The sequence below is a fragment of the Rana temporaria genome, chromosome 2 (genome assembly GCF_905171775.1).
Source record: "Rana temporaria chromosome 2, aRanTem1.1, whole genome shotgun sequence".
In the NCBI taxonomy this organism is placed as follows: Eukaryota; Metazoa; Chordata; class Amphibia; order Anura; family Ranidae; genus Rana; species Rana temporaria.
This window is the reverse complement of record NC_053490.1, coordinates 4,742,426-4,751,553: the sequence shown is the minus strand read 5'-3', so window position 1 is coordinate 4,751,553 and position 9,128 is coordinate 4,742,426. Positions and strand designations below refer to the sequence as shown.

Genomic DNA, 9,128 nt, shown 5'->3' with positions numbered 1-9,128 from the left:
GCCACTGCCTATGTGGGCGCTCCAGTGATGGGAAGCAGGTGAAGGTGGCTGTGTAGACACATAGGTGGGCGAGTCTTTGTGCAGGGAGGGAGGGGGCGGGGCTTCGCTGGTGCTCTGACAAGCGGATGCGTTCAGGTGATACAAAAGGTAATTACTGGGGAATGAACTGATGGAGAAAATGGAATTGAGCGATCGTGCGACTCTGTTTCCAAACAAAATTGACGTCTTTTTTTGCACAAATGGAGCTTTCTTTTGGTGGTATTTGATCACCACTACGGTTTTTATTTTTTGCGCTATAAGCAAAAAAAGAGCGACAATTTTGTAAAAAAACATAATTTTTTACTTTCTGCTATAATGCCGCGTACACACCATCACTTTATGTGATGAAAAAAAACGACATTTTCTGTGAAGTAAAAAACGACGTTTTTGAAACTTCAATTTTCAAAGACGAAGTTGCCTACACACCATCGTTTTTTCACAATGCTCTAGCAAAGCGCCGTTACGTTCACCACTTTTTTCCATTGAAGCCTGCTTCATAACAAGCTTCTGGGCATGCGCGGGTGTAAAAACATTGTTTTAAACGTCGTTTTTTGCTACACACGGTCAATTTCTGTGAAGTAAAAAACGACGTTTTGAAAAACGACACATAAAATTGAAGCATGCTTCAATTTTTTTGGATGTTTTTTACAAGACATAAAACAACGTTTTCCCCCACACATGGTCAATTAAAGTGACGTTTTTTAAAAACGTCTTTTTTTTCATCACATAAAGTGATGGTGTGTACGCGGCATAAAACATACCAACAAAAAATGTCTTCGTCAATTTGGCCAATATGTATTCTGCTACATATTTTTGGTAAACAAAATTACAAAAAGCATAAATTGATTGGTTTGCGCATAAGTTATAGTGTCTACAAACTATGGGATATTTCTTTTTTTTGCTGCAAATATGGACACAGCGAGGCTGCAATTATGGGCACCGCGAGTCTGCGATGATGATGCACGGTCAGGCTGCAATGATGGGCACAGTGAGGCTGCCATGATGGGCACAGTGAGGCTGCCATTATGGGCACAGTGAGGCTGCATTGATGGGTACAGTGAGGCTGCATTGATGGGCACAGTGAGACTGCATGGACTGGCAGAGAGGCTGCATTGATGGGCACAGTGAGGCTGCATTGATGGGCACTGGTTAGGCTGCATTGATCTCCTGTAACATGCCTGCAGCCTCCGACATCTCCTGTACCATGCCCGCAGCCTCTAGCCATCTCTTGTATCATGTCCGCAACCTCTGACCATCTCCTGTACTATGCCCGCAGCCTCTAACCATCTCTTGTATCATGTCTGCAGTCTCTGACCATCTTGTCTTATATCATGTCTGCAGTCTCTGAGGGAGTCTGGAGAGGAGTCAAGAATGGGAGATATATATTATAGACCTATGTGCTTTTATATCAGTCTTATCTATATATAATACGCTCTTCAAATCAGTTTTAAAGTGCATGGTTTTCCCTTTCATGAACAAGAAAATAATGACGTTATGCTGTTACGCTGGTGTAATAATGTTATGGGGCTGGTATGAAATTATTTCCAGGGCTGGTTTTTATTCCCAGTCCGGCCCTGACTATGGCTTCTCCCCTGTGTGAGATCTCTGATGTGCGTTAAGACTGGACTTCTGTGAAAAACATTTCCCGCACTCAGGACAGGAATACGGCTTCTTCCCTGTGTGAGATCGCTGATGTGTGTAAAGATCGGACTTCCTTGAAAAACATTTCCCGCACTCAGGACAGGAATACGGCTTCTCCCCCGTGTGAGATCTCTGATGTGTGTAAAGATTGGACTTCTGTGAAAAACACTTTCCCACACTCAGGACAGGAATATGACTTCTCCCCCGTGTGAGATCTCTGATGTGTGTAAAGACTGGACTTAATTGAAAAACATTTCCCACACTCAGGACAGGAATACCGCTTCTCCCCCGTGTGAGATCTCTGATGTGTGTAAAGATCAGACATATGTGAAAAACACTTTCCGCACTCAGGACAGGAGTATGGCTTCTCCCCCGTGTGAGATCTCTGATGTGTGTAAAGATTGGACTTCTGTGAAAAACATTTCCCACACTCAGGACAGGAATACGGCTTCTCCTCCGTGTGAGATCTCTGATGTGTGTAAAGATTGGACTTCCTTGAAAAACATTTCCCACACTCAGGACAGGAATACGGCTTCTCCCCCGTGTGAGATCTCTGATGTGTGTAAAGATCAGACATATATGAAAAACACTTTCCGCACTCAGGACAGGAATACGGCTTCTCCCCTGTGTGAGATCTCTGATGTGTGTAAAGATTGGACTTCTGTGAAAAACACTTCCCACACTCAGGACAGGAGTACGGCTTCTCCCCTGTGTGAAATCTCTGATGTGTGTAAAGATCAGACTTATGTGAAAAACACTTCCCACACTCAGGACAGGAGTACGGCTTCTCCCCTGTGTGAAATCTCTGATGTGTGTAAAGATCAGACTTATGTGAAAAACACTTCCCACACTCAGGACAGGAATACTGCTTCTCCCCCGTGTGAGATCTCTGATGTGTGTAAAGATTGGACTTCTGTGAAAAACATTGTCCGCACTCAGGACAGGAATACGGCTTCTCACCTGTGTGAGATCTTATATGCAGATCAAGAGAACTTTTAAAATTGAAACACTTTCCACACTCAGAACAGGAAAGCCTCCTATGTGTTGGAAGGACGGCACCGTCCCTCACAGTCTGAGGTTCCTCAGGATAAGTGGAAGACGATGGTCCGCCACGGTCCCTCACAGTCTGAGGTTCCTCAGGATAAGAGGAAGACGATGGTCCGGCACTGTCCCTCACAGTCTGAGGCTCCTCAGGATAAGAGGAATACGATGGTCCGGCACCGTCCCTCACAGTCTGAGGTTCCTCAGGATAAGAGGAATACGATGGTCCGGCACCGTCCCGCACAGTCTGAGGTTCCTCAGGATAAGAGGAATACGATGGTCCGGCACCATCCCGCACAGTCTGAGGTTCCTCAGGATAAGAGGAAGACGATGGTCCGGCACTGTCCCTCACAGTCTGAGGCTCCTCAGGATAAGAGGAATACGATGGTCCGGCACCGTCCCTCACAGTCTGAGGTTCCTCAGGATAAGAGGAATACGATGGTCCGGCACCGTCCCGCACAGTCTGAGGTTCCTCAGGATAAGAGGAAGACGATGGTCCGGCACCGTCCCTCACAGTCTGAGGTTCCTCAGGATAAGAGGAAGACGATGGTCCGGCACCATCCCTCACAGTCTGAGGTTCCTCAGGATAAGAGGAAGACGATGGTCCGGCACCATCCCTCACTATCTGAGGTTCCTCAGGATAAGAGGAATACGATGGTCCGGCACCGTCCCGCACAGTCTGAGGTTCCTCAGGATAAGAGGAAGACGATGGTCCTGCACCGTCCCGCACAGTCTGAGGTTCCTCAGCATAAGAGGAAGACGATGGTCCATCTACACTGTGTGGTGCCGGATGGACATTTGAGGTAGTCGGGTTTTCTCCTGGACTATACTGTGTGATGTCCTCATCTTCTACTTCACAGTCTGGAGACAAAGTGAGACAATCCTCTGAGGTTTTCCTCATCTCCCGTCCATCTACTAAAATAGAGATACAAAGATTATTACTAGACATGAGCAGATTGGTTCCCCTACACCAGGACTCCGCCCACATCAGACAGCTTTGTCTCTGAGGATCTTACAATTCCCCCCTCAAGGTAAATAGTAAATGGTTCCTCTGATCTCCTACCAGATCATTTCCTTATTCATGGACCTTAGTCAGAGAGTGAGGACACAATGAAGCCCTGTACACATGATCGGATATCTGATAGAATCTAATCCGATGGTTTTTTTGTCGGATATCCGATGAAGCTGACTTTCATCAGTGATGCCTACACACCATCGGTCAAAAATCCGTTCGTGTCCAACGCGGTGACGTAAAACACTACGACGTGCTGAGAAAAATGAAGTTCAATGCTTCCGAGCATGCGTCAAAATGATTCTGAGCATGCATGGATTTTTGACCGATGGACTTCCCCACAGAAGATCGTTTTTTTCTATCGTTTTTTATCCATAAGAAAAATTTAAAACAGGTTGTATTTTTTTCACAGATGGATAAAAAACGATGGGGCCCACACACGATCGGTTCGTCTGATGAAAATGGTCCATTTTCATCAGACGAACCGATCGTGTGTACAGGGCTTAAGAACTGTCATTTATAGGAGTGAGAGTGATGAGGGGATTATAGGATGAGTGTCCCCACCCCCTCTATCACTCATTGTCATCTTCCCAACACAAGAAGTCCTGCACTCCCTGATCTAGTCCATGATTTAGTCATGAATAACAGCGGGGCTGAGCACCACCAGAGGTCAGAGAGTGAGGATGTGGGAAGAACAACCAAGATGAAGACTGGACTGATCCTGAATACCACCATCATTGGGTTATTGACTCCTCCCTCTTTATCACTTTCTTTTTAAGGTTCCAAAGATTATTATCAACATGTAAAAGTGTGTGCTCCAATCAAATCATCAGATATAAAATCAAACCGCTATGAAATAAGTAAATAGGAAATTGCTCATATAATACCCAGATATGAGATATAACAGAACTGCTCCGATATTGGTTAATGAACGAAAACAGAACAAAAATGTGAGAGAGAGACTGAAGTTCTGCTTTCCTTGGAGTGCCGCCTGTCTCTTAAAGTCCCAGCCCCCTGACTCTATCGGCAAGCTGTATTGGCTGAGAGAAGCAGGCTCCCATCAATCCTTTCCCTTTCCTATGCAGTTCCACACATTGCACTCATTCACATTATCTCTTTGGTGCCCTCTGCTGGCCTTTCTAAATCGGCAAACACAATTCCATCCCCAGCTTATAATACTAGTACATTAACCACTTGACGACCAGCCACTGTCAGCGGGTTGGCTCGTTCCAACGAATCACCATACTGGTATGTTGGCTCCTTTAAGAGCCATAGCAGGTGCAGGCACATGCCCGCTGCACTGCAGGGGACCTGATGCGTGTGGCAGGCAGCTGCGAGGTCCGTTGTCCACCCGAGATTGTGGCCACGGGAGCAAGAATGGGGATCTGTGTGCGTAAACAGATCTCTGTTCTGACAGGAGAGGAGAGACAGATCTGCTGTTCCTAGCAATCAGGAAAAGCGATCTCTCTCCTCCTCCAGTCAGCCCCTCCCCCCCACAGGTAGAAACACATATAACCCCGTGATCGACTCCCAGTGTTAACATCTTCACTGCCAGTGACATTTACACAGTAATCAGTGCATTTTTATAGCTCTGATCTCTGTATAAATGTCAGTGGTCCAAAAAATGTGTCAAAAGTGTCCGATGTGTCCGCCGCAATGATGCAGATCGCCGCCATTACTAGTAAAAATAATATCCCATTAGTCTAAATCTATCCCCTATTTTGCATAAGCTATAACTTTTGCACAAACCACTCAATATACACTGATTGCTATTTTTTTTTACTGAAAAAAATGCATTACAATTTTCCGAAAAAAAATAATAATTTTAGTTGACTAAAACGTACTGCAGATTTTAGTTGAGTAAATACAACGAAAACTAAAACAATTCAGATTCAGATGACTAAAATACAACTAAAACTAAATAAAAATTTGACGTCAAAATTAAAATCGCAGAGGAGATACACTGTGCATGTCTAACGAGCCGAACCCCCCCCCCCCCCCCCCCGTTCAGTTTGCACCAGAACCAAAAGTTTGTGTGAACTTTAGAACCCCATTAAAGTCTATGGGACTCGAACATTTGAAATTTAAAGTGCTAATTTTATAGGCTAATATGCAAGTTATTGTCCTAAAAAGTGTTTGGGGACCCGGGTCCTGCCCCAGGGGACATGTATCAATGCAAAAATGTTTTAAAAATGGCAGTTTTTTCGGGAGCAGTGATTTTAAATGACTTTTTATCCTTCAGAAATGACACTTTGTGCAGGGACAGTTCTAAGCACGGGAAACATGCGCTGCTTTACAGGCATACTATAGACACCCCCCCCAGGAAATTTAAAGGAATATTTCACTTTTAGCATTATTATAATCACTGCTCCCGAAAAAACGGATGTTTTTTTAAAAATGTTTGCATTGATACATGTCCCCTGGGGCAGGACCCGGGTCCCCAAACACTTTTTATAACAATAACTTGCATATAAGCCTTTAAAATTAGCACTTTAGATTTCTCCCATAGACTTTTCCAGGCAGTTCTGCGGCTTTTCTAACTTGCCGCGAACACCCCAAATTGTTCGCTGTTCGCCGAACAGGCAATGTTCCAGTCGAACATGAGTTAGACTCGAACTCGAAGCTCATCCCTATTATAGATCTATACTATGTGGAGAGTTCTTCTTGTCTTGGGTCTGAGACTATACAGACATATCCCTCCACCCGGCACTGCCAACAAACATCAGAACTAGTAACCCCGGGAGAATTCCTCTGTCACAGATCTCGCTAGATCCGGGTATGGGACACAATGTAAGACTCATACCCCAGATGACTAAGACAAGCAATGCCTATGGAGAAAATCAACATTTTACTACCAGCTGAACCCCAGAATCTCCATAAATCCATCCTAGAGACATGAACTGTGTCTGCAGCACAGAGAAGGAAGATTATCCGAGAGAAATACAGGAATACAGGACGGGGAACACAGCTCAGGAAAGTGACCAGGGGATTACTGGCTGATATCACCCAGTCCCCGCCCTACTCTGGACCAATCAGTGAGCAGTATGGGTGGAGGAATGGATTTAGTGTTAATGACCCACCTGTGCTGATCTCTGTAGGAGTGTCCTCCTCTATAAATGTCCCCGTTATTCCATCCTCCTCCATAGACTGCTGATCATCCCTCACATACGTCTCTTCTTCTTCTGATTTCACCTCAAATTCTATATCGATTGGATCTCCACTCTACACCAAGAAAATCCGAGAAAAGATCGTCTGTAAAACATAAGCTTTAACCCCTTCCCGCCTTATGGTAAAACAAATGTTAATGCCTAAGCACAGTTTTGCAACTTTGACATGTGCTAGTAAAACCGTACATATCATCATAACGACTTTGTGTATCCAGGTGGATTATACCGCGTTGTTTTTAGGGAAAATTGGGATTTCATTGGGCGGTAAATAGTTATGGATATCTCCTGATTTTTTTATTACCCAAAAAAGTTAAAAAAAATTACTTTATTTTTTTAAATGTAGCTGTATGTTTCTTGATACTACCATAACTTTCCACCAAAGAGCAACACAAAATAAATGTTCCTGCTCCTGACGATCGCAGCGATGTCACATATGTGTATGTTAGTTGTTGTTTGTACCCGTAGTACAGCCCAGAAACAATACTGCGCATTTTACTTTGTTATCCTAACTAAAACACACTGACACTAATACTAATTACAAAAATATATATTTCTTTAACCCCTTCAATACCGGGCTTTTATACCACCTCAATACCGGGCCTATTCTGGCACTTCTCTCCTACATGTACAAATCATCATTCTTTTGCTAGAAAATTACTCAGAACCCCCAAACATTATATATGTTTTTTTTATCAGACACCCGAGGGAATAAAATGGCGGTCATTGCAACTTTTTTATCTTGCACGGTATTTGCGCAATCATTTTTCAAACGTCTTTTTTGGGGGAAAAAATGGTTTCATGAATTAAAAAATAACATAACAGTAAAGCCCAATTTCTTTGTAAAATATGAAAGATGATGTTACGCCGAGTAAATAGATACCTAACATGTCACGCTTAATAATTGCGCACACTTATGGAATGGCGCCAAAGTTCGGTACCTAAAAATCTCCATAGGCGATGCTTTGAGATATTTTACAGCACACGCTCTAACGCACACGGCGATACCTCACATATGTGGTTTGAACAGCATTAACATATGTGGGCGGGACTTACAAGTACGTTAACTTCTGAGCACGAGCTACCGGGGACAGGGGCGTTTAAAAAATGTTTTACTTTTAATTTTATTTATTATTTTTTTGCACTTTTTTTAACATTTTGATCACTTTTATTCCTATTACAGGGAATGTAAACATCCCTTGTAATAGGAATAGTGTGTGACAGGTCCTCTTTATGAAGAGATGCGGGGGGGTTCAATAGACCCCACATCTCTCCTCCAGGCTGGAAAGCATGAGATCGTGAAACAAATTTCATCGGTCTCATGCATACTACCCACAATCGCGGCTTTGTTTACTTCTGAGAACCTGGTGTGACGTCATCACATCGCGCCCGGGCCTCCGACGGTCATATAGATGACTGGTGATCATCTGGTCACCAGTCATCTCTATGCTTCCCATCCGGCGCTGGGCGATTCTTTCTCTGGGACCCTTGATGGCACGGGAGAGCACGGAGAAGCACCGGATGGCGGCGGGAGGGGGGATGTCCCCTCCCGCCGCCTATAAGAACTGCCGCTATAATCGTCCTTAACGTGCACATAATCACCGGCAGAAGAGAAGGATATCTGAGTAGCTGCACCCATCATTCAGATATCACCGCACAAAGCCCAGGACGTCATATGACGTCCACCCAGGATGGGAGATCCCCTCTGTGGATGTCAAATGACTATGGCTGGGTAATGAAGTGGTTAAATCTGCACAAAAAAATACTGACCTAAACACTAACCCTGGCACTGACCTTTATTATTATTCATTTTTATTTTACACACAGTTTTTTTTTTGTCTCTGCAAGGAGAGAGAGATACAATGCATTTCTCTCCTCCATTCAAAGAGAGAAAACACGGGGGCGGGCGTCACAGTGATCAGGTGACCCAGAACCAGGAGTTCCAGGACCCAATCATTAGTACAAGACCTGGGGCTGACGGTGAGACCTTGCAGTACGCTCCCAGCACAAAGACACATACCCATATATGAAGCCCTATGGAAAAACACCCAGTCCGGTGGGGCTTCATATATGCGCACGCTCAGCGGGAAGGGGTTAATAATGTGACATCACATATATAAAATCCTCACATCCCCTCCACGAGTCCATGTTCTAGATGCTCCACCCCACCAACCTTGTAACAGTGAGGGATGGTGTGACCTTCCTTTGTGGAATCCCGGGAATACAGAGGA

At 44.4% G+C, this 9,128-nt stretch overlaps 1 pseudogene; it reads right to left on the bottom strand.

Moving 5' to 3' along the window:
• Nucleotides 1–1,617: 1,617 nt before the first annotated feature.
• On the bottom strand, nucleotides 1,618–5,023 carry LOC120927454 (annotated as a pseudogene).
• Between the last annotated feature and the right edge of the window lie 4,105 nt (nucleotides 5,024–9,128).